At 40.5% G+C, this 27,966-nt stretch overlaps 1 protein-coding gene across 1 annotated transcript in view; it reads right to left on the bottom strand.

Moving 5' to 3' along the window:
- The window catches only part of SATB2 (SATB homeobox 2), a 131,220-nt gene that overhangs the window by 82,725 nt on the left and 20,529 nt on the right, over positions 1-27,966 (bottom strand). The gene's annotated exons all lie outside the window — the stretch shown is intronic.

Raw genomic sequence — 27,966 nt, 5'->3', positions numbered from 1 at the left:
ATCTTTGTGTTGAGTCAACTACAAGTAGATTTAAAAACTCATGGGTCTCAAGTCCAAAGAAAAAGAAGGACACACAGCATGCTGTGCTGCACAAATCAACCCCTTAACTGAATGCAGATTCATATTCTGGCCTATGTAGTTTAACAGCTCAATCTCTTTAGTTTAAGATTTGTGTCTTTTGGGGTTTTCCTTACACTGTATAAAGACCAGCAGAATGTTTTTTCACTAAATTACTACTTTTGGCTTGCCTTCTGTCTTTTCTTTCCTCCCACCAGACATTCAGTTCTTGACTTCCATGAAAAAAAACATGAACAACTGAAGAATTAGTAGGACTGCATCGAACTAGTAGGACAGAAAAGCATGTATTTGCTGAGGAAAGAAAAGGATTGGGGACTTTGCTGGATACCCCAAACAACGACTGCTTCCACTAATTCAACATGAATGCAGCATGTGAAGATACAGTTGCTGTTACTTCTGCCATTTGACTGTTAATAAAGAAGGTAAGACTTGTATTCTAGCATTTTTATATTAAAAAACTGTAAGGAAGCAAAACTATCGATATGTAAATGTGCACGCACACATATATTTAAGAACATGCAGTAGGCCAAAGACGGAGGGTTTGTTGATCTTTAGGTTCAGGTCTCCCTCATAGCTCACAAATGGGTAAAAGGCAATGGATCAGAACTCACCCTTCCCTTATGAATTGATCTACTATAGAGAGACAGAGAACAGTATCTTTAAAGTCGCAATATTTCTTTTCAAAACACACTTTAATAATCCTAATCCCTAATTTGAGCAGCATTGCAAATTCAGACGCATTCAATTAAATATAAATTTTTCCTTCACTGACATCATTTCAGTTGATAACCTGATTCTCAGGTTCCTCATCTCCCTCTTTTCTTCCCATGAAGACCAAAACAATTCTGCATTTCTGTCAAGTCTAAATAAAGCTTTGCTGGTTACTGAACTATGCTACATTTCCTATCAACAGAAAACAAAAGAGAAAAAAAAGCCTGTAGTTCACCACTAGAGGAGATGATTCACAGCAAGCAGGAACTCTTAACCAGACTCAGAAAAAACAGTTTTTCCCTTGTACCGTTGATGAGCCCACATTATGCTGAGATGAACCCAGATTTGTTTTCTTAGCCCACATCTTCCTAGAACTGAACCTATTTTCTTACAAAGCCACCAGATCCTTTTTTGATCCTGTTAGCATTTTCATCTTCATGTTAGTCAGTTTGTGAATGAAAGACCAAAAGAAAGACAGAAAGAGTTATTTTTTTTTTTAATTTGAATGATAAATTCCTGTGCACACAGCAAAGACTGGAAAGAGTTACTCACTTTTTGGATCTGGAGGTCTGCAGCACACACATCATGCTTTGAAGCATTTCCAGAAGTTTACTACTTCTTTACGTAGCAGCTAAGATTCTCGCGTAATCACAGCACATAGAAATTGTGGAGCTGCTATGAAGAAAATTAACTCTGCCCCAGCCAAAAACAGTACAGGAGTTTAAGGGACACCATCAGACACTGGAAGACTCAATAGCCTCAAGCATGGTAACCTTGCAAACACCCTTATGAGATGGTGGAGAGCTCTAGTACCTCCTGAGATCTATGCTCCAGTACACAGCCTACAGTGCTTCACAACCCACCAAGCTGGAAGGCAGCACACCAGCACTCTGAGGCCTCTTTGGTTTTTTGGTGGCACTGCAGACACCTTAAAAGATAGGTTATCACAACAGCCCCTATGATGGGTCTTCTGGGGAAAGAAACTGCTGTTTAATACCAACACTCCTGTACTAAACCAATTTCTATAGCAGAACCCTATTCCTCCAGAGCTCAGTGCTCTCACCACTTCTTTGTCTTTCCTAAACTCCATCTCATGTTCAAATGCAAAGAGCTAAAAAATCCCCCATGGTGATATTTCAAGAAAAAAGGGAAGAAAGACTGTCATTTCTAATCATCTCCCAAATCCCCAGGTGTCGTGGGCCCGTGTATGCACAGCTTCTACATGTGTGTAAGCAGAAAAGGAATCCAGAGGCCCATTCGCATTTCTAGGGAATATCATTAAATAAAGATACATTGTGATGATGCTTTATTCAGAACACTGTACCAATACTGGAAAATCTCTGGGATCTACCAAAGATGCCATTTCATCACAAAGTACAACCTATACTGCTGCCAGCATTCTCCTCTGTACCACAAATACACAGTAATTGACTGGGGATTTCAACTAATAACATCATAGTAAAGGAGGTAGTAAGATATACATAACAGTACTTCCTAGTATCTTATGTCAGAAGATGAAGACATTTCAATCACATGCATTCCTGAAAGAATAGCCAGAGTGACCCTCTGATAATCCAGATGTACCCCCCTCTCCTTACTTGCACAGGGAACCAGAATAAACCTCAGCACTGAGGGAGCACTACTAGCACAGCAAGCACAGCACAAAAAGGCAGCTTCGGGAGGTTGATCGTTTTCACAATCTGACTGATTTCAAAGGTCACCCTGGAGGAAAAGCCTCAATCTGGTTTCTGCCAACACAGTCAGTTCCCACAGCCAATAACTATTCCCTGCTCTTGGCACTCACTCAGGTGGTGGGATGTGGGTTGCACTGTGGGTATCTTCATCTTAATGAAAATCTATTTTACTCCCCCAAAGTCTGTTGTTCATTTGGAGACATGGAGTATTATTGGTTGTTTCATACTGCAGGTCTTAAGACAGGTATACACTACAAAGAAATAAAGACTTCCTGAGTAAGGAGAAACTTTATCACTAAAGAATTATCCCAAAAGCCTGAGATGCCTAAAATACTAAAATAATTCAGACTTCAAAACCATTTGAAATGTGTTCTTTTTCTAATCAGTTAAAGGAAAGAAAAAAAAAAAAGGAGGGAAAAAAAAGAGTTTATGGAATAAAGAGGTGATGCAGCACACCTACCACATGGGATGCTCCAGCACTTCAGGTCTGTAGCTCTCTGAGTAGAGGCAGTTCAGCTTTTCTGCCTGCCTTTTTGATCAGCAGCACTCCAGGTGAGGACCAAACACTCATCATAATGCACGTCCACCCAGAAAAATCCACTGCTTTAGAAATGCCCTCCTTTTTCCATTTCACATTTCAGTTTATGGTGGATGAAAATCCAATTAGAGGAGCCTATCAGCATTAAAACAGCTCTCATCTTACCCAGGTGATGACCCTGGTTTACTGTTTATCACAGAATAACTCATTTGAAGAGTTCATGCAACAAGGGTCCCAGTCAGTGCACCCAGGCACCACTGTGGTGTAGATGTACGAGGTCAATTCCACACCATTAAAACTGTAATCTAAGGGAATAATCTTAAAAATTAAATAAAATGGATAAATTATGGCTGAATCCATTAAGATTTTGTGAGAAATGGCTTACTTTAGATACACTGATCTAGACTAAACATGTTGCTTCCATGAAATTTGAGAAGTTTTTCAATCAAGTCATGCTGAAAATGAAGTTCTACCCAGTCTTCACAACCAGGAGTAATTTTATTGCTGATGGCCCAAAATATTGGCCTCTCTGTTACCTCCTTTACCTACTCTGAGGTGAAATGCTTTTCATTGCATGCCCAGAGAAAAGAACTGAAGATCTGGAGGCCCATCATCTGGAAATGTCTAAAGAACACTGTTAACTTATAGAAACTAGGATAACAGTTTGTAATGCAAATAGTCTGTCTTTAGGCTGTGCTAACATAAGCTCTTCACAAACAACAATGAAATGGAGGTACCAATTTCAAGACATTAAGGACTTAAGTCAGCTTTTATCCAGGTATGTAGTGTACAAAAGGCTTCATATTCCATTAGCTGTGTCATTTGCCTGCATGTGACCTGTTTAAATAAAAGGAATGTCATACCTGAAGCATCATTTGAGCAATTTTTTATATTGAAGGAAAACATTAGCAAACGTGACTAAACGTCACTACCAGAACTTTAGAGCAATCTCAGTAGAACTTCAGAATTATGCTATTATCACAGATGAGGTGTTTTCTGCCAGTAGGGAAAAGGGAATTTGCAGTGCCATATATCACAAGAGATGGGTAGGCTTGACAGGCTGATGGTTAAGAATGATACACACTCTCCCTCAACCTCAGCGAGACAGCAGAACCCTCCACCAACAGCTGCCCCAGCCAGAAAACGGTCTCAACCTTTTGTCAGTTCTTTTAGCTTGCAAATAAATGAATAGGTTTCTTTCCTGCTAAAATAGAGCTTAGATTCATTGCAGTCCATGGACGAGAATTCCCCACGAGAATCCCTCATGGCAAGCAGTTCTGCTGGTCAGTCCCTGCTCGCTCACCCACCCAGGGCCACATAACTGTCGCCTTCCTCCTCCCGCCCACGCCACACTGCTCCCATCTCTGAATGATGGCCAGCCACCTCCCAGCTCTACAGGACTAATCTCCAGACCACAAACCTCTAATATCCCCTCCTCCTACCCTCAAAGCGACAACTTGCACTCTATTTAGCTTTAATCATGAGTTTTCTTCCATCTTCTTACCATGCATTTTACCCAAATTTATAAACAACAGGAAGAAGAGATCACTGCAGCCTGCCACGGGTCTAGTCTACGGGGATGAGCAAGGGATGCCTGCTCCAAGAGAGCCATGCCCAAGGGCACCCACCACCAGGCACGCTAACTTAGCCTGTACAGAGCAGGACAGCCCAGAAAACACAAAGGTGCAAGCTTCCAGGACAGGGCAAAGCTACCCTTGTAGATAAGAAAGGACCAAGGCAGGCAGGCATGGCAATCTCTGCCAGTCACATCCGCATCTCAGCATTAGCTTTCTTCACTGTCCACATATGGGCTACACATTTAACTGGGTAGCTGCAGAGACCCATCTCTTCCTGCAGTCAAGGAGAAAAAAAATTTCATTTTCCACTAAAATAGCCCACTTTACTGCCAGAGCAATTCTTTTTTCATATAGTCTCTTCTGGATCAGTTTTTATGTATACATTATTAAAATATTCAATGGAATAACTATTTCTAAATAACATGTATGACACCTTTTAAGTGGCTGCAAGTACTACATGCATTGCCACACAATGGGAGAGAACAGAGCAGTCAGTTTAAATCATGCTCCCCTTACTGATTTTCACAGCAAAAGTAGTGAAGTATTTGTAGGGAGCTGATACAATAAAATGCAAAGTGAATGTAAATTAAAAGGAAAAAATAAAACACTTACTTTAAGGGACTAACACATTTTCCCCTTCCCTAACATAAAGATATGTGTATCTGTATTAACTCTGGACACTATACAACTGATATTTATGCACATATGTAAATTTAGACACAGGTATGCAGCATGTTGGAATAATTAAGAAATAAAAAAATGTAAGAAGGAAAAGAATTTTTTTTAAAATATTTTTTCAGATTTTTCTCGTAGTAATGCCAGAAAATTTTTGTATTTCACCTTGGAGTTTGAACATTAGTAGTCATTCTCTGACAATATTTAGATGAGAAGCCTTTAACTATACGAAATTGGTAAAGTCATTATTTCTGTTGCAGAAAATTACCTTCAATCCTTTTGTTCATCAAATCACCACCAAAAGACAACATTATTTCTGAATATTCCCTGTGTAACACAGATCAGCAGATTATGGAAGTACAGATATTTTGCTTCAGTGGATAGAAATCGGGGGGGTGGGGGGTGGGAAGGGGGGGGGGGAATCAGTTCATAAAACCAAAACTTGCATAACTGGTTTTGCTTAAATGAAAAACAAATCAACTGATTATTTCAAGGCAGATGAAGCATTACATTCAAACAGAATTTAAGAATTTTATTCTTTAATTATTTATCCCTGTCCTTACTCCCTATCACTCTATTCCCATTTTATTTACAAACTTGTTTTTAAAGAAGATAAATTTTGAAGAAATTCTGCCTCAAACTAAAAAAAGTTGAAAGGGGAAAATATCAAAACCAGATCACCTCGAAATGATGTACTTTTAAATCTCACGCTCATGACTCCTCTGCGTTTTATCTTCTGCTCCCAGCAAAGCTATTCAATGAATTTGATAAGACTAATATATTTGTTTAATCCCCCAGCCCCAGCCCTCCACGGACAGCTTTTACGTGGATTTGTTAATTGTCAGAGCAGTGGCACGGCCCTGGCAGGTCACTTTCCCCAGGTGAGGGCTAAGCCCTCATGAATCCAAGTTCATCACTCGCCACATTGCTAATGAGACAAGTGCAGCCCAACACGAGGTTAATTGTCAGAAGCAATAACCTAAATTAAACTGGCCAACATTCAAGTAAAAGGTACCATTTAAAATATCCTTTTCAAATGAAAGCAATCTCAGGAGTTTATTTGCCTATTCAATATAGAATTCCAAGTTTTAGAAAAAACCTTCCTCTTTCCCTCTAAGGAACCAAAGTAATTATTTTTAATACAGTGACATATGTTGGACAAAAGTATTAAGGAGGGGGCTTCGTTACACTCCAAGTCTCCATGGAATTTTCCCTTATGTGATCACACATCTGAGCTCAGATTTTAACCCAACCAATGAAGATTTTTTGAAATAATGGCTATTAGCTGATGAGAAATCCTTTCACAAATAATCCCAAAACATGGAATATCTGGTGTGATGTTCCCAGCACTGAGAAGTATAATTAAAACAATATGGGGAATTAAAAAAAAAAAAAAAAAAGGCGAGAGTTCACAAAAACATTTGAGAAATGGCTCAAGTCAACTCAAAGCTCACTTGGTTTTGGCTGGGACTCCGGGCTCACGACAGCTTCACCCTGCCGAAACAAATACAACCACCCGTTTCTTCTCTATGCTTTCACCCAGGGAGGGACCTGCTCCTTTGCTTTCCCCTGCTACAATAATGACGTGCTTGCTAGGATTTGATTCAGGTTCATATCCATGCCTGCCTTTGAAACAATTATTGTTTTGTTAATTGTGAGAAGAAAAGGACTTACGTGACACCTTGGACTGACATAATAACCAATAGGTTCCACATAATTGTTATGTGCTGTAATTAAAATAATGCACATCATCTAGGCGAGAAGTTTAAAAATACCTTGGGGGAAAGTAGTTCAGGATATAATTCCACACAGGGATTCTCTATAATTTTGGTTGTAACCACAGAGGAAAAATGTAGAATTTAAGATAGAAATTATTCACTTACCATGCAGAGTTAGTATAAAAAATTGTATTCATCTAATAAGAATGAATGTTGTGGGTGTAGTTACAATGTTTTATGCATATGTTTACCCATAAGGAACGACCGCAACATGTACGGAAAAGTAGTTTTCAGTTAACCATTTTTGTATTTTTAAAATTACTTGATTCTTTGTCATTTTTATGAAGATAAGAAAAGCTGATAAATGGATACAAAGCTCCCTTTCAAAGCACTCAGCAATCTATACCTAATCTCTGCACTAGTTTTCAAAATTCCTTAATTTTAGCCTTGAACATGAGATCATTTTAACACAGGTAATGCAATGAAAAAACTCTCAACTGAATAACAATAAACGTAACAAGAAAGAATAATGCTGCATAAAATACTAGGAAAGACAGTGGATTCAAGTAAGTAATATTAAATGAGAAAAAAACTTGGCTGAGCTTTTAATCATATTCCACAAGAAGTTCCTTTCTTTTTCTAACATAGAGTTGAACTCTTGAATCACAACAAATGCCTTAGTCTAAGAGGTAGCTGGCAAACACAGTGGCATGAAAAGCATCTTGAATTAGACTTGGCCAGTTCCAGATGAGGATGCTAACTTGAGCTAGTTATAAACATTTTTACATTTCTCTTTTTTTTTTTTTTTTTCATTCCTATTTGGGAAGCTGCTGGTCTCTTTCCCAGACATATCAAATTCAATCCACAATGCAGAAGCTTTGTTACACTCCATTCCATTTCTTGGAGGCATTGGACAGTCTACTGCTTACTCAGGAAACCATGGGGAACGTACAAAATGACACTCTCAATGCACTAAAATGAACTCTGGAAGTTCAGCAGAAGCACATAATTACCGTCTCTCACCAGCACAACCAACTGCAGCAAGCTGTACTAGTAGCATAGCCAAAGATGACTTCTTGAAGACAAATAGGCATCTGAGAAGATTCGAGTTCCTGAACTTTGATATAGGTATTAATCCTAGGCTACTGCCACGCTCTTGCTGCCCAATTCTTAATATGCACACAAAAGCAAACAGCAGATGGTCAATTTCATAAGACTGGCAATATTGGCATAATTAACACAGAGTCACTGACCCATGCCCACATTCAGCCAACCAAAGGCTGATTCATTAACTGAGATTAACTGAGCAAAGACCATAGACACTTGGAGAATGCCTAAAGAAAGGAGTTCACTCACCGGGTCAACTGATTAAGGCTCTTCATGGTCCAACGTAACATATTTACAAAAACCATTTTAATTTCTCTTCATATATAGTGGTTTGATCACAGAATCATAGAATAGTTTGGGTTGGAAGAGACCTTTAAAGGTCATCTAGTCCAACCCCCCTGCAGTAAGCAGGAACACCTTCAAACAGATCAGGTTGCTCAGAGCCCCATCCAACCTGACCTTGAATGTTTCCAGGGATGGGGCTCCTACCACCTATATGGGCAGCCTGTGCCAGTGTTTCACCACCCTCATCATAAAGAGTTTCTTCCTTATAACTAATCTAAATCTCCCCTCTTTCAGTTTGAAACCATTACCCCTCGTCCTATCACTACACTCCCTGATAAAAAGTCCCTCCCCATCTTTCCTGCAGGCCCGCTTTAAGTACTGGAAGGCCTCTATAAGGTCTCCCCGGGGCCTTCTCTTCTCCAGGCTGAACCACCCCAACTCTCTCAGCCTGCCCTCACAGGGGAGGGGCTCCAGTCCCCCAATCATCTTTGTGACCATTCTCTGGACCAGCTCCGATAGGTCCCTGTCTTTCTTGTGCTGGGGGACCCAGAGCTGGACACAGCACTGCAGGTGGGTTCTCAACAGAGCGGAGCAGAGGGTGAGAATCACCTCCCTCGACCTGCTGGCCACACTGCTTTTGATGCAGCCCAGGATACGTTTGGCTTTCTGGGTTGTGAGTGCACATTGCCAGCTCATGTCCAGGTTTTGTCCACCAGCACCCCCAAGCCCTTCCCAGCAGAGCTGCTCTCAATCCCTTCATCCCCCAGCCTGTATTAACACTGGGGGTTGCCCCAACCCAGGTGCAGGACCTTGCACTTGGCCTTGTGGAAGCTCATGACAGTCACACAGGCCCACTTCTCAAGCTTGTCCAGGTCCCTCTGGATGGCATCCCATCCCTCAGGCATGTCACACACCACTCAGCTTGGTGTCATCTGCAAATCTCCTTCGCCTTTTAAATCTGAATCTCTTTCAGATGTGGGAAGTGGGCATTTTGGTCTTCATTGCTTCCCAAACATTATCAAAAGGCCATAACACAGTCCCACTTATAAATGTAAGGAAATACTCTAATGAGTAACTATTACAGATGTAAAGATATAGAACCGCTTGTTTTCAGCATTAAAAGCAAAATATATTTCAAAGCAGCTTTTCTAATTGGACTAAAATTATGCCAGGCAGCACCCAATTTATCAGTTCTGTTTCTCAAGTGTATTCTTCACCCTTTCATTGGAGGTTTGAAGGACACAGCTACAGTAAGGTCAGAAGTGTTAAGTAGTCAGGAGACTGGGCAAAAAAAATAAGGCAAGCAACATAAAACAGCCTTCGGTTTTATTTTTTCTTGCAAATGAAAAAATGTACCAGACAAGTCTCCCACCTGCCTGACACTTTGCACCTCCAGCAGTCAAGGAGCAGAAGGCACATTAGACAGCTGTAGGACTTCTGTCTGGAAGAAGCTTAATGTTTCCTGTCCCAATCCAAAGACATTGATCCCAACAGGGCAAGCTATCAAGCAGCTACTTGGGCCACTTGGCGAGGTTATAGTTATTTACTTCTGTCAATTTAAGCCCAAACTGTAAATGCTTATTCAGTCTTCTTACAGCTTCAACAACCCAAGCAAGCAGGATGTTGACCACCTTTGCAGGGCTAAGCTGCCGTTTACCACTAGTTAGAATTAAATAAAAGCAGAAAGACAGATTTGTAAAACCTAAAGCACTTTCAAAAAATTACACTCTGCTCCAAGACCTAACACAGTAATAGACTCTCACAGGAATAGCTATTTCCCTGGCAAGATAGTGCAATAATGCAATTACTGTCATTTAATTAATTTATATTCTCAAAATCTGTCTCCTTACAATCTCTAAGTATTTTGCTTTAACATCAAGACAAGATTTTCTGCCCTGGTTTGCCATAGCAACCCCTGCAACAAATGGCAGTCATCTATAAAAAGGGGGCTCTTTGAGCATGCATGCACAGTTTAGTATGGTTTGTTTTAAAGCAGGTCAGAGCACAATGGACCTTTTCTACTGTGTGGGACTGAACACCAAGAAATCTCACTTCAAGGGCTGCCACGCTCCTCTACAAAATGGAATGACACTGCTGCTAAGGCTGGATGTAATTACAGCTATGAAAGGATGGCTGTGAAAGTTTGCTTGTATCTTCCTCTCCCTCCTATACTATAGAACTATTTGGAATATAGCTGTTAACATCCTGAACAAGTAACATGCAGCAGACTTAACATTTCCTTTCATTTTGTTTTGTTAGTATACAGTGGTGGCTGTTAGAGCACATTTACCACTAAAGAATGAGACCTTTGTCCATCTGTATTGCAGGCAGAGCTCTCCCCTGCCTGCCCGTGCAGCCCTGGGCAAAAGCTATACCAGGAAGCCTTGACCTCCAGCCCAGCAAGGACACTTAGTAGGGCTAAGTGTAATCCCGACTCCTCCTTGCTCATTCAGTTTCTCGAGCTGTTTGAAGCAATCATTACCAACTCAGCTACATTTTGTGGTCATATTATAAAATAAATCATTGTTCAACAGTCCAAGATTGCTAAACCCATTTTATGTGTGGTTTAGAGTAGAGTCACTGGTTGCTCAGACCCCTAAGAGTTGTACTCCCTCCAGTCTAGTCGCAGCAGGGAAAGCGCTCGTCTTTGGCGATAGTCCAAACGTAGGATGGTGTAACAGAGCAGAATTTGGCCTCTAGTACTTGTTCTCACAAGCTCCCCACGAGCTAGCCAAGATTTTTTCAGCCACTTCCATCTGAAGAGCTTTTACCTCAAAGAGTCTAGCTTTCGTGCAGTCTTAACACAACAACTTCTGGGAACTGAAATATCTCCTGCTCCTTTTGAGGTACTCCAATTACACTCTCCCAAGTATAACTTCTCACTACATGTTCCTATAGGCACAATTTCTGTTTTGAGATAGCCTGTGGAATATTTGATGTTGGGATTTGGTAGGAGTGAATGAATGCTCCATTATTCACCCTGGTACAGCAGTGGTTGCTCTGAAGTTTTACAATGCAGAGTATTGCTGTAATGACATCATATGACATCATAAATCTCCCACAATTTCTAAAGCTTCTGATGAATGTTCCTACATAACAATCTTATTAATAAATGGGGGGAAAAAAGTTAATCAAAGAAAAATCTCGTGCATTTGTGCACCATTTAAAAGTCTAGAGACAAGTACTAACCACCTTATGCTTTAAAACCAAAACCCTTTACTTTAAGTTACAAAGAAAAGAAGGCATCATCTTGATTTACAGATGCAGTTAGACAGGGAACCCCGCTTTTATATTAAAACCTCACAAACAAAGCTCCGCTGCAAAATATATGAATCTTAATTTCAAGTAATATTTCTAACAAGGTCTCTGAAAACAAAAAGTTACTGTATTTCTCATATTACATCCAAGTGTTTATATTTCAACCACAAATAGTCCAAATTAACAAATATTTTCCCCTTCTTTTAAAACCTTCCTACATGCACATATGCATTAGTCAAGCTAAAGACCAACTTCTAGGTCCTTGCCAAAAAGGTGGATATTTGCTATCCCCACCTTCAGTCAAACACACACACAACTAAAGCAACACCATAGCCTACTGTAAGGCTCCTAACCTCAGGCTCCATGTGTGTCCCAACTCTCTCCAGCTTCTTCCTTCCTCCAGTCTTAAGAAAACTACTTGAAACCAGGTCAAATCTTACATATATTAAAACAAACATGCCTCCCTAGTTTCAGTCTTAGAGCTCCCACGCTTCTCTCCTCTGAAGACACAGGTCACCTTTCTCCATGACTCTGCAAAGGCAGGAGGATTCCTAATGGCAATCTCTATTTTGTCATCCCAGTCTAAGTTGCTGTGTCTCAGGTATCCACACAAGCAAGCAAGAACCTAAATGCAAGCTTCTATGATGTATTATAAAAAAGAATCAAACTAGTCTGAAGATCATGAAACAAAAAACATCCTGCAAACGGATGGGTTTCATAGAAGGAAAAATGTTCTGTAGTAAAATGGCTTTGGCCTGTCCCTCCTGTAGCTAAGCTCACTGCAGAATAGCTGTATTGAGTTTGGTTTTCCATATTAGGACCACTTGAAAAATTAAGTGGCCAAACACCCCAAACAATCTCTTTGCAAACAATCAACAGTGGTTACTAATCCTATAGATAAACATACCTGAAGCTGTGTTGCCTATGATCCCAGTCTGCTTCCCAACAGATTATTTACTTCTTCACATAAAACAAGTTTGAAATGTAGCTTGAGATACATCTAGAAGTAAAAATCATGTTTCAACCTCTGCCCTCAATTGCAGCAGTGGAAATCAAAACCTCCACTGACTTCAGAAGAATTTGACTTTATTTCTACTGCTGTAACTTAAAACATGGCTTAATATTCTTGTAAAGAATCCCTTGTTGAAGCTACAGCACCAACAATTATGAACACTAACAGCATTGTGTGTGCTCATTTTGGATTCTACATCAAACAACTGGATACCCGTTTAACTTTTGCATTTCACTTACCCTTCACACCAAGACAAATCCTTCTAGTTCCATTTTTAGCCTTACTACAGTAGTTCCAGAACACTGCCTTTAAGTTTCCACCATTGCAAGGAATGTTGGACTCTGAGATATGCACCTTACACTTTTGTAAGAAGTCAGGACATTATCTCTACTACTACCGACTTTGTCACTTCTGTACTTAACTCCTCCTACTGAGAAAGCAATGTCCCAAATGAAATTGTCAGCCTAGACTCATCCTGGCTCAAAAAGCCATGTTCATGGTGGGTAATTCCTGCTTTGGCATCTCTTATCCCTTCCCAGCTCTCTCTTCATAGGATGTCTAATGGAAAGAACTGCTTTTCATAACCTTCACTGAACTCCATTAGCCCCCTTAAGTCACTTTCGGCCCCAGTTTCTGTCAATCCCTACGCTGTTCTGCCAGAACATCAGTAAGACAATAAATAGTACATGTAGTTTCAGGAAAATACCTAATCTGCTAGTTGCAAGTTCAAATTGCTGTGCTGCCAATAGTAGGAATGGGATAACAAGATACTACTCAGTACCGAAATCCTCTTCTTTTTCTGGGAAAAATTAGAAAACATATGAACTGTCCTATAATATTCAGTGGTTTGCTGCGCATGACTATGGTCCAGCCACATGCCATAGTGTATATATAGCCTTACAAGTCTATAATATACTGAGGTTTCTGCTTAATTTAAATCTGCTACTGAATTCTAATATGCAGTTCTCTCATTTCCCCACCTCCACACATCCCCCACTGGCACTCAGTGCCAAAGGCTCAGAAATAATGAAAGGGCCACAGCATGCCCCAGGGGTGTTTGAAACCAACACAGACCCACGTAGGATCACACTGTCACATGCCTGCACACCCGCAAAGTAATGTGCTTCAGAGAGCAATACTGTCTCCCGAAGTTACCAATCAGCTTCTTTTTGTTTGCAGCAAATTAAAATGCTTGGATTCTTTTCTGGTCCACGTTCTCATGCCAAAGACAGGATCATGCTCACAAGCTTCTGATGGAATCCTCTAAGATTTTATTTTTTATCTCTACAAATTAAATTTTTAAAGAGAAGCTGAAGCCCCCCTCGTCAAGAGCCCCAGAAGTATGGGAAAGAAAATGTCAAGAATTAACAATGCTAGGTATTATACCCCCACACAGGGTTAATTTTGTTTCCAAACAGCATGCAGATGTCCCATCCATCAGATGAGCTACTATACTTCTATTAGCATTCTGGCACCTCCTTCTGTACAAATACAGCCCTTTTTCTATAAAGCATGTTATATAAAAGACTTAATCCAGCAAGTACGGAAATAAGGCATTTTTTTTCACTTCCAGATTTAAACTCATCACTCCTTGTATCAGCCAGCATCTTCTTCCCTCTAAATACTATATCACACAACTAGCTGGATGTAAAAAGACATTCAGTAGGTGTATGAGATCAGGGGAAACCAGGACCAGCCTTCCTCTATAAAGAAGTTGCTACAACACAAGACTTGACTCAATGGGCCAAGGATCTATGCCAAAATTAGAACATACTCCATCTTTCTTCCTGTTAAGCCACAAACTGCACCTCACAACTGCTCTGGGAAAATAACCACAGATTTTGTAAAAGACAAATGCTCTGTCAATATAGGAAGTTATTTTGTCATAAACCATTTACATTCTGCGTCTAAAGATACGCAGACTAGGGGCTGCCTATCTACTACAGGATATGCATGCTACAGCTACATTGCTGCAAATACAAATTTAGATATACATCTTGCCATACAGCACATAGGATTGTTTTAATATATCTAAATACAGTTCAATTAACAGCAGCTTGCATCCATATCCAGTTCCTGGATACATGGCCAGATAAAATCTAGACAAAACGCTAAGCACTCAAAAGAAAACAAAGTACACACTGTCTATTAACTGCATGGGAGTTAGCACTGCCATCACGTAATCCTTGGTGAAAACATGATTTTTTTTTTTAAATTTATTGTGATCTGTTAAAAGTCATTCCATTTAAAAAGCATTGCACAATTTCCAGACAACTGAATCTGTGAAAAAAGCCTTATGGCTTTGTGTCAGGTCTTTCCACATTATTATGGTGCAAAGGCTACATAAATTTATCTCCTTCTAATTCTGGATTTTTTAAAAATATCAAGACACTGGATTCTTTTTCCATCTGCAGCTAAGATTTCTCCATCTCCCTCACATTTACATGCAAAAATGGAGTTTATGCACAAGAGACACAGATAAAAAAGATTCAGGAGAAGTCTTGAAGAAGTTTGATGGCAATTTTGTTCTGTAATAGACCCTCCTTCCACAAAACCCACATGGCGACCACGGGGCACCACAGTGCCATGGCAATACTACAGCTGAGTGCTACCTGTAACTCCACCCCAACCCCACGTAACAAGAAAGGGAGGGAGAAGAGTGGGACAGGGGAGTTGCTGTACATCAATGCGATGGTGCAGGTACTTACTACACTACCAAAAATCACACTGCTGTCCCTCACACAGACATGACATTGCAACTACAAACAGCGTAGAAACACTTGCTCTCTTGGCTCTCTCTCTTGTTTTCTGCTTTCTCCCTCCCCACTTTCCTGTACAGACACACACCCAAAACTGTAAAGCACAAAAAGTCCTTGCAAAATGAAATTTTACTGCAGAGCTACAGAAAGGTAAGGGAGAAAAAATCTCACGTTTTTATGATAATAAAAATATTCCTTAACCTTGATATTGAAATCCCTTTGGATTATTAGCCTAAATGTTTTTTAAAAGTGTAATCCACATGTCACCATAAATGCTGCAGTTTTCATCTCTTATCACTCAAACCAGACCATGGAGGCTGTCTTGCTAAAAATTATTACATTTCTTACCTACTTGCCTTTATGAAGTGCCATACTACTCTTTTGGAATTTAGACAATTTGGCACCAGTCTTTTAGTATCTGGGAATAACAATCATCTTAACAGAAGCAGCTTTGTATCAGTCAACTTCGTAATAAAAGTACTTCTGGATAAATTAATAAAAGAACGTCTCTATTATACAGTATCAAACTAATCCTTGTGATAAATTTATTAATTCAACCTCCAAAAGGTCAGTAGAATATTAATTTGTTCCTTTATGAACCATTTCTTTGCACTATGTAATACGGTTTAATCTAATCTGGTTAAATAGACATCCAGTAACATTCAAACAGCCTTGGCACCAACACTGACACAGTTCAGTACAAAATGGTAAATTTACTAAGAACAATTTTAAACTTTCAATGACAGAACAAAATTCCATGAAGAGTAGTTACAAAACACAAATCTTCAGTAATTAACAGTTTCTACCAAGTTCTGCCATAAGGGTAACACTCAAAGTAATACGTCACTTTGTACTAGTAAATACAGAGTTGTTTCCAAAGGAGAATACCTATTGGTTATGCTTCAGGGGCAGAAAAGGGGATTGTTCAAGATTCCTCCAGAAGCCCCCAGGAGGGAAGAAAATCATAACTCTGCAGCACCACGGCATCCCTTCGGGTTACATGGCACTAACGGGGCCACAGCAGGACCTACATTTCCCTTTACATCGGGGAAATGCCCTCTTCCAGTACACTGTCCTATACAGCAATCGTGCTTCCCCACTAGAAACCAGACTTGTAAGCCTTTGCCTGCGTGCTCTAGTCTAGACTGTGGTACCTCTTACCTAGCTGGAAACTACCATTCTACATACAGCAAGTCACATTTTTCTAAGATAAAGCACGCTTTTCAAATCAACAGGTCTTTCCTCGGTGAACAAAGAAAAGTTCCATGTTTGGTTCAAGAGGCAGATCTCGCTGCTGCTATGAATGCATATAAAACATATTTCCTTTGGAACAGATTTATCCCATTCTGCACAGGATTTTATTTTATGGGTGGGGCTGTTTTTTTGTTGATTTGGGTTTCTTCATTTCATGGCAATTAGTTGTAAAACACCTTAAGATGCATTGCTAGAATGACTGCTCAACGAAGAACACTTTGTATCTTATTGTAAAATATTCAGACACTCAACCCAAACAAATGGTGTCTGTAATAAAAATACTGCCATACATCTTCATTTGTACTAGAACAAATCAGTTTTATTTGTTCATTCTGCATTTTAGTGTCATAGGTCTCTTAGAAAAGATAATTTATAATTCCTTATGCAATTAGATATGAAATTAAGTCGTCTTACACTGCAGAAGAATTTATAATAAAGAGACCAGGTTCAACCAGCTCCACTGAAAATATTTTGATAGCGTCAAAAAAGACAGCATAAAAATCTTTAGTGTTTTAACAAATTAACACATGTCTTTTGGGTAAAGTACTGTACATGCTGTTAATCTTTTAATTAGGTTCTCAATTTCACATACACATTTATAGTAGGGGGCATTTTTAGTGATCAGAAAATGCAAATGCATGGTGTTGCTATGCTCTTTTATCAGAGATATCATAGAAAAAAAAAGAACTAGTATGTGTAGCCCTTTATTTAAAAGCTCCACAATAAAATATTAATCATTCTTTGTGAATATTACCAAAAAAATACCATTCTTCATTCTCTTAAGCAAATACAGCTTTCAGATTAAGAAAAAAAAAGGCTTGTTTTCTATGCTCACGCCACAGAAAAAGAAACTTTCATGTTCGTAATGCATGTAGATTTAGACCCATCATCAACATTCAAAAATAGGTAATTGATGCTATCTATATAAATGGATACTTAAATACTGACGTTTGAAACATATTCTATGGTACCATTTCACAAGATGCCAATTTTCTCATGCTGACTGCCGCACAATTCTGCCTAAACATCTCCTTCCAGGGTCTTGAAGAGATTTAGTATTATCTATAGCTCATTATTTGATATATTCTTTTCCTCAAGCATTTGGTCCATCCTCAATTTCAACACAAGATAAACACTTTTCCCCCCCAGATTATTTCATAAATTCTATAGCTGGTGCCGAAAAAAAAACTACTCGGAAAGGCAGACAAATTGCCATCAGTTAACGGTCCCTATGCCAAGGGACATTTTTAGCATGAAGTTGCCACTGTGAAAGTAGGAACTAACTACTAGCTATCCCACATAATGATTTTTTGTTAGAAAAGGAAAAAGGCCAAAATGTGGCTAAGCAGCAAATATATTATAAAAACAAAGTATGAAAGCAATTTAGCTAAGAATCCTCACTGGCACAGGCACTCTCCTCCTAGCTTGCTTGTTTGCATTTAACCCTTTATTGGTAACTGTGGAAACAGCCAGGTGAAGTCAAAGATGCTGAGCATACAAAACTGGGGAGTGAAAACAGAATACAACACAGACCCCAGATTGCGGGATTACTGTAGCTTTATTTTTTAATAGACAGCTACTTCATCCTAGAAGAATTATTTTTCTGTTGGAATAAAGTTGAAAGTAGAATCACCCAGAAATACCCAGGGAAAAATACCCCAATCTCATCTCATTCAACCTGACGCAATGCCTTTTTTTAATCACACCTGTATAAACATGTATTTTTTTAATTTGTCTGGATAAATCAAAGGTATTCACTGGTCAAAAGGAAGACAAAGTATGAGCAATTCTCCATAAGCCCCACATCAGTACAAAGAGGAAGACACACCCACCCGGAACAACCAAGTAGCTCAGCGGACAGGACGAGGACATACACACCCACTTCTCTCAGCCTCAACTTGAATTTGAACCTTCATCGGTACTCTCCGAGTGAGTTTCCAGTGAGTAGGATAGCAGGCAAAAGGAGGTCACTAATAGCATTGTCGTTTGCTCATCCTTTTCCATTCTGTAAATGTAGCCATTTAATCTCCTTCAGACCCCCGATGACAAACAACGCAGGAGGGCAGACTGCCCTTGTAAAATTGAACTGGTATGAAAAGATGCAAACATAAAATACAGTTGCTGACTGACAGGTTAATTTATATTCCAGTAAATACCAGGAGGATTAAAGCTCAGTCCTTTCTACAATGCTCACACGCCACAGTGAGAAACCCTCCGAATTGACTCTTTGCTGTCAACGCCAGAAGGATCTTTCCTAAAGAGACGATCAGACACAGATCACATCAGTGTGTTTGCTCTCTCTCTCTTTTTTTTTTTAAACCAGGAAACACTCTGTTTATCCCCTTCACATTTCCTCCTCTAACTTTGTTAGGTTTTCAGTTTCAAAACACTGGTTTTCATGCTTAGCTTATCTCTGGTTAAAGGAGACAGAGAAGTACTGCCTTACACCACGAGCTCGCAAGGGACCACGAAGACAGTACCCGTTGCTCTCCACATGATCAAACCAGTTCCCCTTCACACATGCATAGAGATCCAGACCAGGGCACTGATGATGAATGGACTTCAGACAGACCATCCAGCAGAAAGAGCTCTGCTTTCTCTCCAGCAGCATATCCATCATAAATGCTGCATAGGGGAAACTATGCCTAAGGCAAACCAGAGATCCTGAAAGTTGGGATGTGCTTCCCAATAAGCAGAAGCCAAACCAAGGGATGAGCCCCTGCCGCTGCTAGGTTAAAGAAAGAAGTGGCTGGAGGTGAGCTCAGCTTTGTGCCCCTGTGGGGAAAGCAGATGGGGCAAGGCAATCTGCAGCTGAGGCAAAAAGCATCCCCTCATGCCACATTGGTTACCTAGAGCAGAGACTGGAAAAAAAATATCACAGCAGACAAGAATGTCTAAAAAAGAAAAGGGGGAGAAAAAAAGGCAAAAAAAGCTACCCTAACATGTTAACCACCACCAGGCTTTGCTGTCCTCATACTACTGAATGTTTAAATATTTAGCTTGTTAGCTAACAGGCTGCTAACTGCACCACATTTTCCTTCTCTGGAAAGGGGAAGATCCAGCCTAACCTAATTTATTCTCATTTTTAAATCAGCACTACTTCATTATCAGATTCACGCAAGAAAAAGACAACAAAAATTTATTTTAAATTAAAATTAATAAAGACCATTCCCAAATTTTCCTCAAAAATACCAGTGGTTCATGGGCTTGTGGGCTTAGCTGAGAGGTTGGGAAGGGGGCCAAGAAAAATCAGAATTTATTATACGCTGGTCTAAGTTTTTAATTGAGTACACACAGGCCTTTCGGAGTGAACTTGATTTTTATTTTACCCCAACTACTATAAGGGTTGCTGCAACACAAAAAAATCCTGTGGCTCCATTTCCCCAGCATTTCTTCATTGGTTTATAAAACTGGCCAAATATGTGAAATCTTTCCTTGAAGAGCACAAAGCTTGAAGAAACTTCTGTCCTGCAGGGTTATCTTTTTGCACGCAGCCTGCAATGCAAAGTGAATGGAAAGTGCTAAAGAATACAGCCCTCATCACACAGAAGCACCGATTTGCTGTTACGGCCTTAGCAATATTTCTCAGAAACAAACAGGGAGAGAGAGGAACAAAGGGTTTAATGATTTCTACCCCTAGCACAGTCTGAGTTTGATCCATTTTGACCGTGGAACAAACAAATGACACACATGCCACTGCAACAAGCACCCTAGAGCCCCCGGAGCCGTCACAAAAATATGATGCATTTCAAACCACTTGGCCTCAAACTCCCATTGCAGGTATGCAAGTCTCACAGACACGAAGGGAAGAAAGGGTCTTTCACTGGGACAGCCAAAGCCCGCCCTGTCCACTCCGCTCCCTCCTTCCACCCCTGCCTCCTCTCCTGCTCACGAGCGGTGCTGTGCTCAGTCACAAACTGCAAATGAGACAGAAAGCAGCCATCAGAAATGCTGAGCTGTTCAGGGCTACCTTTGGTTACCCTCGTTTTAAGCTGTTCAAATACTAATAAATTACCCATTTACTTATACTACCAGATGTTTGCCATCTAAATAAATAGATTATTATTTGTAAAAGGTTTTGTTCCATCACAAGAATCCTGTAAATAATAAATTGGGATCAGAAAGACAATACCACGTGGCAACTTTTACACACACCAGCATGAGGGGGTGGCAAGGAAGAAAAGGAAAGAGAGATGCTTCCCAACCACTGGTTAGAAGTTAAGAACTTTCACAGTGAGCTTCTCAAAGAATCAAGTATTCAGTAGACTTTATGCTGTTGGGATAATGAGGTTACTTAAAATAACACTACAGATGGAGAATGAGGGTGACAAGTAACATGAAAGGTTGGTTTATTAATTGGGTTTTGATCTTTTGTTTCCATATATATATAATACTTTTTATATAAATATATATTTTATATGTATATGTGCAAAAATACGTGTGTTTATATTCTAGATTAAACTATAATACTATAAACTATAAATATGTGTTTATATATATAAAACAAAGTAAAATATAAAATGTATTCCATTTTTATATACACAAATATGACATCCTAACATTTCTTTAAATGTCACATTTTCCACAAAAAAAACCCACACTAATTTTAGTAAACCCTACAAATACAAGCAGCATCAACCTCTACCTCTTTTTTTATTTTTTACATAAGATTTCTTAAGAGTTCCAAGCAAGAGTTAAAGAGAATTGAAATGGCATGAGATGCTGAACCTGTGTTTTTCAAACCCGGTGTCCATTATGCACTGAAATGCATATCAAAAAAAACCCAACCCAAAACAAAGACAGAAGAGGTTTTCAATATTCTTATTAAATTCTGACTTTCTATCGTGGTTCCTGTAATTGAGTTTCACTTACAGTTGTCATGAAGTTTTGTAGGGTAGACAAAACAGTGATTTGCTGGTAAATGCCTGGGAAATAAATATTTGAGAAGTATTCAGCTCACTTTCTTCAAACATCAGGGAGAAAGACAAAGAATGCAACTCAAGCAATGTACAATTCAAGAAAGAGCAGCTTTTCCAAGGAGAACTTTGATCTGGATGGCTGAGTATCACTACAAGAAATCCAGTCTGCTTAGCAATCCCAGACAAGTTGTAACGAAATTGCATGTCAGAGTTCACTGCAAAGATGTCCATTTGAGTTGTGCCCCTCACACATACTACTGTTAAATTATTTGATTTGGGCCTTTTACAAATTCACCTGCAAAACTCGAGAGAAGAAAGCAAAGCTTAGCCATAAAAAGTGTCCCCAGTAGAAGCAAGGGAGGCAAAGGGGATTACTAAAGGTAAGGAGCTGTTAAATATAGATGGAGTAAGACCAAACTGCTGAAAAGAGATGCAAAGAGGGCTGGGTTGGCTTCTTTCATTTATTTTGGTGTGGGTTTTTTTTGTTTTAAGATGTATTGGTTTAGCATGACGATCATACTCTGTAGCAAGAGTCTGAGCTGAGCGAAACAAAGCAGCTCTCAGGGACTGACATCTCTGTTAGGCGAGACCGCTATGCTATCTCTGTACAAAAGAGCAAAAAGTAGTAGCAAACAGTGACAGAGCCAGGAAATGACCCAACATTTAGTTTGTTGATTTCTGTATTGTCTTGTTATTTAAGTCATTATACCACCAGTGTCTCTCCTATTCATTAAAGGCAGTATAATACTGACTAGAAGGTCTTTGATCACATGAACAGGAAGCCACAATTCAGACATACAAACGACACTGGGCACTTGGGTGAGGAGTCAGAAGATCCCAGATTATAACTCCCTTGTAATTAACTGCACATTATTCACAGAAGAAACCTGAATCCAGCTTTACTCTCATTTTTCCCATACTGCTACCTTGCACTTGTGTTAAAAACAGTGTATCTGGTCTTCCCAGCCGCAGCAAACTTAGCTGTATACATCAAGCACAGTGTAGCAGGGTTTCACCACAGTTTTATTGTACCTTTCTTGATACAGAAATGTAAAACCAGCTCATGGATGTTCAGTACATCCCCCAGCTGGTATGTTCTGCCTTTACCTGACATTCAGTTGGAAGCTATTGTGGTCCTGGAGACAGCACAGATGAGAAAATTTCACAGGATCTTGCCCTACTAATCATTCACTCAGGTCCTTACAATTGCCCCAGAGCCCTACCCTCTTGGACCAGCTTAGGCAAATCCCTCATTGGTATTTACACCCTTCAAATATTTGTACACATGGTTATAATCCTGTAAGTGGCAAGATGGACACACTGGTCTCAGAGAGGCTAGCTAGAGTGAAGGAGCACAGCATTCAGGCTGCCACGTTCTCACAAACAGCAGCCTGGTGTTTGGACTGATTCGCTAAACGTTATCATATCAAACAGATACAGTCTTTGCTTTGAAATACTACTTAAATGCAGGCCACAAGTGCAAAAGGCCTCAAATTAACAGCAGAGAGCACAGCTGAGCTCACATATATAGACCCTTGAGGGAAAATAACACGTTTGCAGTCTGGGTTCCTTCCTGCCACAGCCATGGGCAGATCAAGAGGAGAACGCTTATATGCCTGTGCCTTGGTTTCTTCGCTATACAGTCAGGAGAGCCACCTTTCTCTCTCGCTGCAGCTCACTGCATGGACAACTCCACTACTGCTCCAGAGTGCAGTGCTCTGCAGAAGCACCAAAGCCAAGCCAAGGCTGTCTTACAACTTCCCATGGCTGTAAGCAACATCAGAGCCTCCCAGGCGAGGCAGATGGAGAAGGACACTCGGTCCTGAGATACATCTCTGGGTGTCATGTCATGTTAGGGTAGTGGTACCCCATCAGCTACTCTGGCCAGGCACTGACTGGTAGCAAAAAAAATCTCCTCTTTCGCACTCCAGTCGTGCAACACGGACAGGGCCGATGCTGTCTGACCTCAGATCACTATCCCCACAGAGCACCAGCCTCCTCCATGCCCAACTACTGCAACTCCACATGACAAGGCAAGATGCTTAAACCTCTTCTGTTTCTCATTCTTGTCTTACACCTTCCACTCTGACCACTGCCAGCCTCTCCTTCCAGCCTTCCACTCTGACCAGCCACCTTCAAGCTCCCTGCAGCCACAAGGCTTCCCAGTCTTCAGTCAGTGCACAGCACTAGAAGAAACCAGGCAGCACGAGGAGGGCCCACCAAAGCATTAACACAAGGCACTGCATCTTGAAATGGCTCTGCGCATGGCAATGCATTGCTTAAGAACCAGGGCTTGGCAATCTCTACAGCAACAGGGATGGGAAAGATCTAATGTTTCTCTTGCTCTGTGTTAACTTCCCTCCACTGTTTTCTCACCCCTCCTTCTGCTCCACTTGGCATCTCAGCACCATTTCACTCTTCTAAACACCCCTTTCCTTGTAGTGGCCACACACAGCAACTAACCCAAGCAACTGCCTTGCCAGTGCCTGGCTAAAGGTGCCCACAGACAGCAGTCAGGGCAGGCACTCCACACCACCATGCCAACACACCTCCCAGAAGCACCTGGGAGGAGAAGGCAAACTCCAGGCCAACTTCGATGGTCCATTCAGCTTTGCAAGCTTTTGCAGACAACATACACCAGTTCTGTGCATACACCCGCGACAGCTAACAAGGAAATTGGTCAAAAGAAAAAACATATATACATATATCTACAAGAAATCACACTATTTTCTTTTTCACATGGCTTCTAAGAAAGCAGAACTTGTGGAAAGTGTCAGATTAGCACTGCTCTTCCTCCACTCCACACTGAGGAGGGAATGAGCTTTCATAGCAGGTCCGAAAGCTGGAAGACTGCACACAGGGTACTCCAGATAGCAGCTACTTTCATACTATTGGTCCCAGCACTCAGCTCTATATACTATATGTAGCCCCTACGAGTTCCCTTCTCTTGCATAGCCTAGTTAGAATACCCCACCCACTAAAAAAAAAAAAAAAAAAAAAAAAAAATCAATCTGCATCAGGGCATGTAAATTTTATTAAACTACACATAGAACAGGTGCCCCTTTAAAGCGTCACTCTTTTTCTCTCTGGAATGCACATGTAGCAGGTTTCCCTAGTGTCAGGTGTAGACTCAAGTGATGAAAGAAAAATACATAAATGTTTATTAAACCTTTGTTGCCATTCACACCACCAACTTTCACACCCCAGTGCCAAGCTGTTAACAAATTCCCATGCTGTTCCAGAAGACTTTTCACAGCTCCTTTCAGAAAAGATAAGTTTCACGAGGGCAGCACTTGCTGGAAAAGTCTGTGCTCTCGCCACCATCAACAAAAATGTTCACAACCAGCTGTTTGTGGAATAAATGTGTCCTGCCCAAACTGTGTGGGAATAAAGAGCTTCTTCCAGTGAAGGCCACCTTCATGTACACCTCCTGATACATATTTGTCTCAAGACTTTTTATGCTAAGACCGCTCAACTTACCTAATGACCAGGACTGAAAATTAGCCATGGTAAGCAAAGTGACCATGAGCCAATACATGAGGCTCCAGGCCAGGTGGCAGCTGTGTGTGCACCCTATGGCTCGTATGCTTGGACACGGCATCACCTCCTTGAGGAGCTCTGCAGCTCTAGGCTGCTGCCCAGGCAGGCAGCCCTGCAGCAGGGCCCCTTTGGGCACACAGACCCCTCAGGGAGGCAATGTACCACCTACCCCTCCATGCCATGTTTCCTTCCTGGCACCCAGCCTCTGCCATGCTGCTGTACAGCGGGCAAGCATGAGGCAGGGCCCGACACGCAAGGCACACACTGCCTGCTCGAGCCTCAGCAGGTCTGTAGAAGTGCCGTGGTGAACCGCAGCGAAGGTGGTGTGAAATTGCACAGCAATTCTCTCTGCTGCCATAACTCCTCTTTCCCCCACAAGTAGCTCTTTTATCTGCCACTGGAGACCCTGTTCTAAAAGGAATAGGCAAAGGCAAGATGTTTCCCACAAGACGAAGTGAACGTTGCTACTTCTCTCAGAGTCGTCCAAAACAAAATGGGGGAGAAATGAAACACTTTCCCAATTCAAAAGGTGACAATTATTACATGCTACATGACAGCTTAGACAGCTTTTATAATACAAAATCTTTGACAAGCTCACATTTACTTTGTCCCTGGAGGACCTGGGGACACCTACTTATGTCAGTGCTGTGCACAGCATGCTGCTCAAAGCTTTACCATTTTGAAAAATGCACCTGAGGATCTTCCGCTTCTCATGCAGATCCTGTAATTCAGCTGATCATAAAGCATAAAGAACTAAGTGACTGTTTATCAATGTATACTGCTAAATGAAAACAATCCCAAGCACTAGAACAAAAGCAGAATTGTCCTACAACCAGAATGAATAAAGCAAATAGCTTTTGGTTTTTCCCTCTTTTTAATATCAGAAAATCGTGTTCCCAAATAAATCCTTTCATCAACAAATTAGCAGCATGCTTCTGTCAACCCTAGTTGACAGATTATAGCCCAATATTCTATAAATTTTCTCATTAAACTAAACACTCTCAGAGATCTATTAGCACTCTGTCTCTGCCTGTACCTCACCTCTCAGCTTGCAGACAGTGAGCACAGAAACAAGATACTACAGAACACATGCTGCATACTTTAGCTTCACATCTTGAAATCAGCATGACCTGCAGTATTTGCCCAGGATGTATAAAAGACTTTGGAGAACTGGTCCTGCAGTGTGATGGTAAATAAACTGACCAAGTAAGAGATTTGTTAGTTGATGGATCTTTAAAGTATTTTCTGTCATTTCTAAGTATTATACCATCTGATGTTTTCTAGTAGAAGGTAATTGCTGCCTTAAAGACAAAAATGACAAAGTATTTTCTTTTAGACTAATTACAACAATTAGAGATTCCACTTTTTATTTTCTAGACAAGTTGTTCAAGCAACACATCAAGCTGCAGATTAGTATCTGAACCTACTCATTGTCAAAGCCTGTAGTTCAAAAACGCAGTGGTCATTTCTTCCCTGCACAGTGACTAATTTCTTTCGTGAGTCAATCTGTCTCTCCTTGCTATTCTCACAACAGAGAGATGCTGCAAAAGCAAAGTTCCCCCAAGTGAGATGCTCAGCCAGTGTGGATCACTGCACTGAATAGCATGCCTCCTTGGAGCAGGTTTCTTACAAAGCCCATTCCCCTTTGTAAGTGCCAAGAATCAAATCTTGGCCACCTAATGCAGCGTGTTCCACATGTTAGCTCGCAACACGTTGAGCAACTGCGTTAACTGAGATGGATAGTGCTGTCAAACAGGAAGCTGGCTCACCAGGATGGAAACAGTGGGATACGCTGACATTTTACATTCAGGAAAAAAGTGTCCCTAAAATGACATGAAATGTTTCACATTAAAAAACAAAACAACTACCTTCTTGCAGAGCTTCTATTACCGTGTTGTGTAAATAAACACATGTGCATGAGCTCTGCCTGTATAAAGAACCTGAGCCTCTCTCAGAGAGCAGAGGCTGACAGAGGAAATGAATCATTATCATCCTGCTTGGGAAGAAGTTTGTACAAGGAGCCTGTGCTATTAACCACTGTCTGGATCTCCTGGATTCAATATCATCGCTGCTCCCTCTGTTCATATATTCAAACACCTAGCTATACAAAATAACTAAAACCAACAGATAAAATCCAAATCCCCAGGCAAAGCTTCCATTAAACTACTCTAAAAGTGCACAGGATTAATTGGTGACATGGAGATGAAACTGAAACTTACAGGCTTCTCATCCAAAAGAATAAGCACTGAAGTAGCCTGTTTAGTATAAAAAGGCCTGTTGAAATGCAAAGTTCATTCTGGAAAGATTTTTCCCAACACACCACCTCCTGCCTGTCCCCCTCAAGATTAGGATTTTAGGTTTGTTTTTTTTCAAGATGGTATTTTGGGTAGAGAGAGGAAAGCTTTGTTTATTTTAAGATTTTGCTGCTACTGGAGAATCATCTTGAAGTAGAAGGGACTGTAGAGCTTCACTCAGGCTCTGCAGCAATACAGTAGGTAAGTGAAAACAAATAAATCAGCCTGAACACTTAGCACCACAATTATTTGCCATAAAGAGAGCATGTATATATATAACCATTATATACAATGTTTAGTTTTAAAAATGAAAGACTACAATAAACTGTTCAAAATGGCCCTGATACAAAGAAGAATACTAGATACCCACTAGCTGTACCCCTAGAGGTTCTATCCAGCTCTTCTGTGCTGACTTCCTTGAAGTTGCAACATGCCCCATGGTACAGAACAAATGCGTCATGAATATGCTGACTAATCATTATCACCATATTTCACACTTCAGCAAGATCCAGCTAATGCTTTCTAGGCAGGCTAACAAGGTAGGGCT

Source organism: Leptosomus discolor, chromosome 5 (genome assembly GCF_034619465.1).
Source record: "Leptosomus discolor isolate bLepDis1 chromosome 5, bLepDis1.hap2, whole genome shotgun sequence".
In the NCBI taxonomy this organism is placed as follows: Eukaryota; Metazoa; Chordata; class Aves; order Leptosomiformes; family Leptosomidae; genus Leptosomus; species Leptosomus discolor.
Note: the sequence above shows the minus strand (reverse complement) of the source record. Positions and strands in the feature narration are given on the sequence as shown.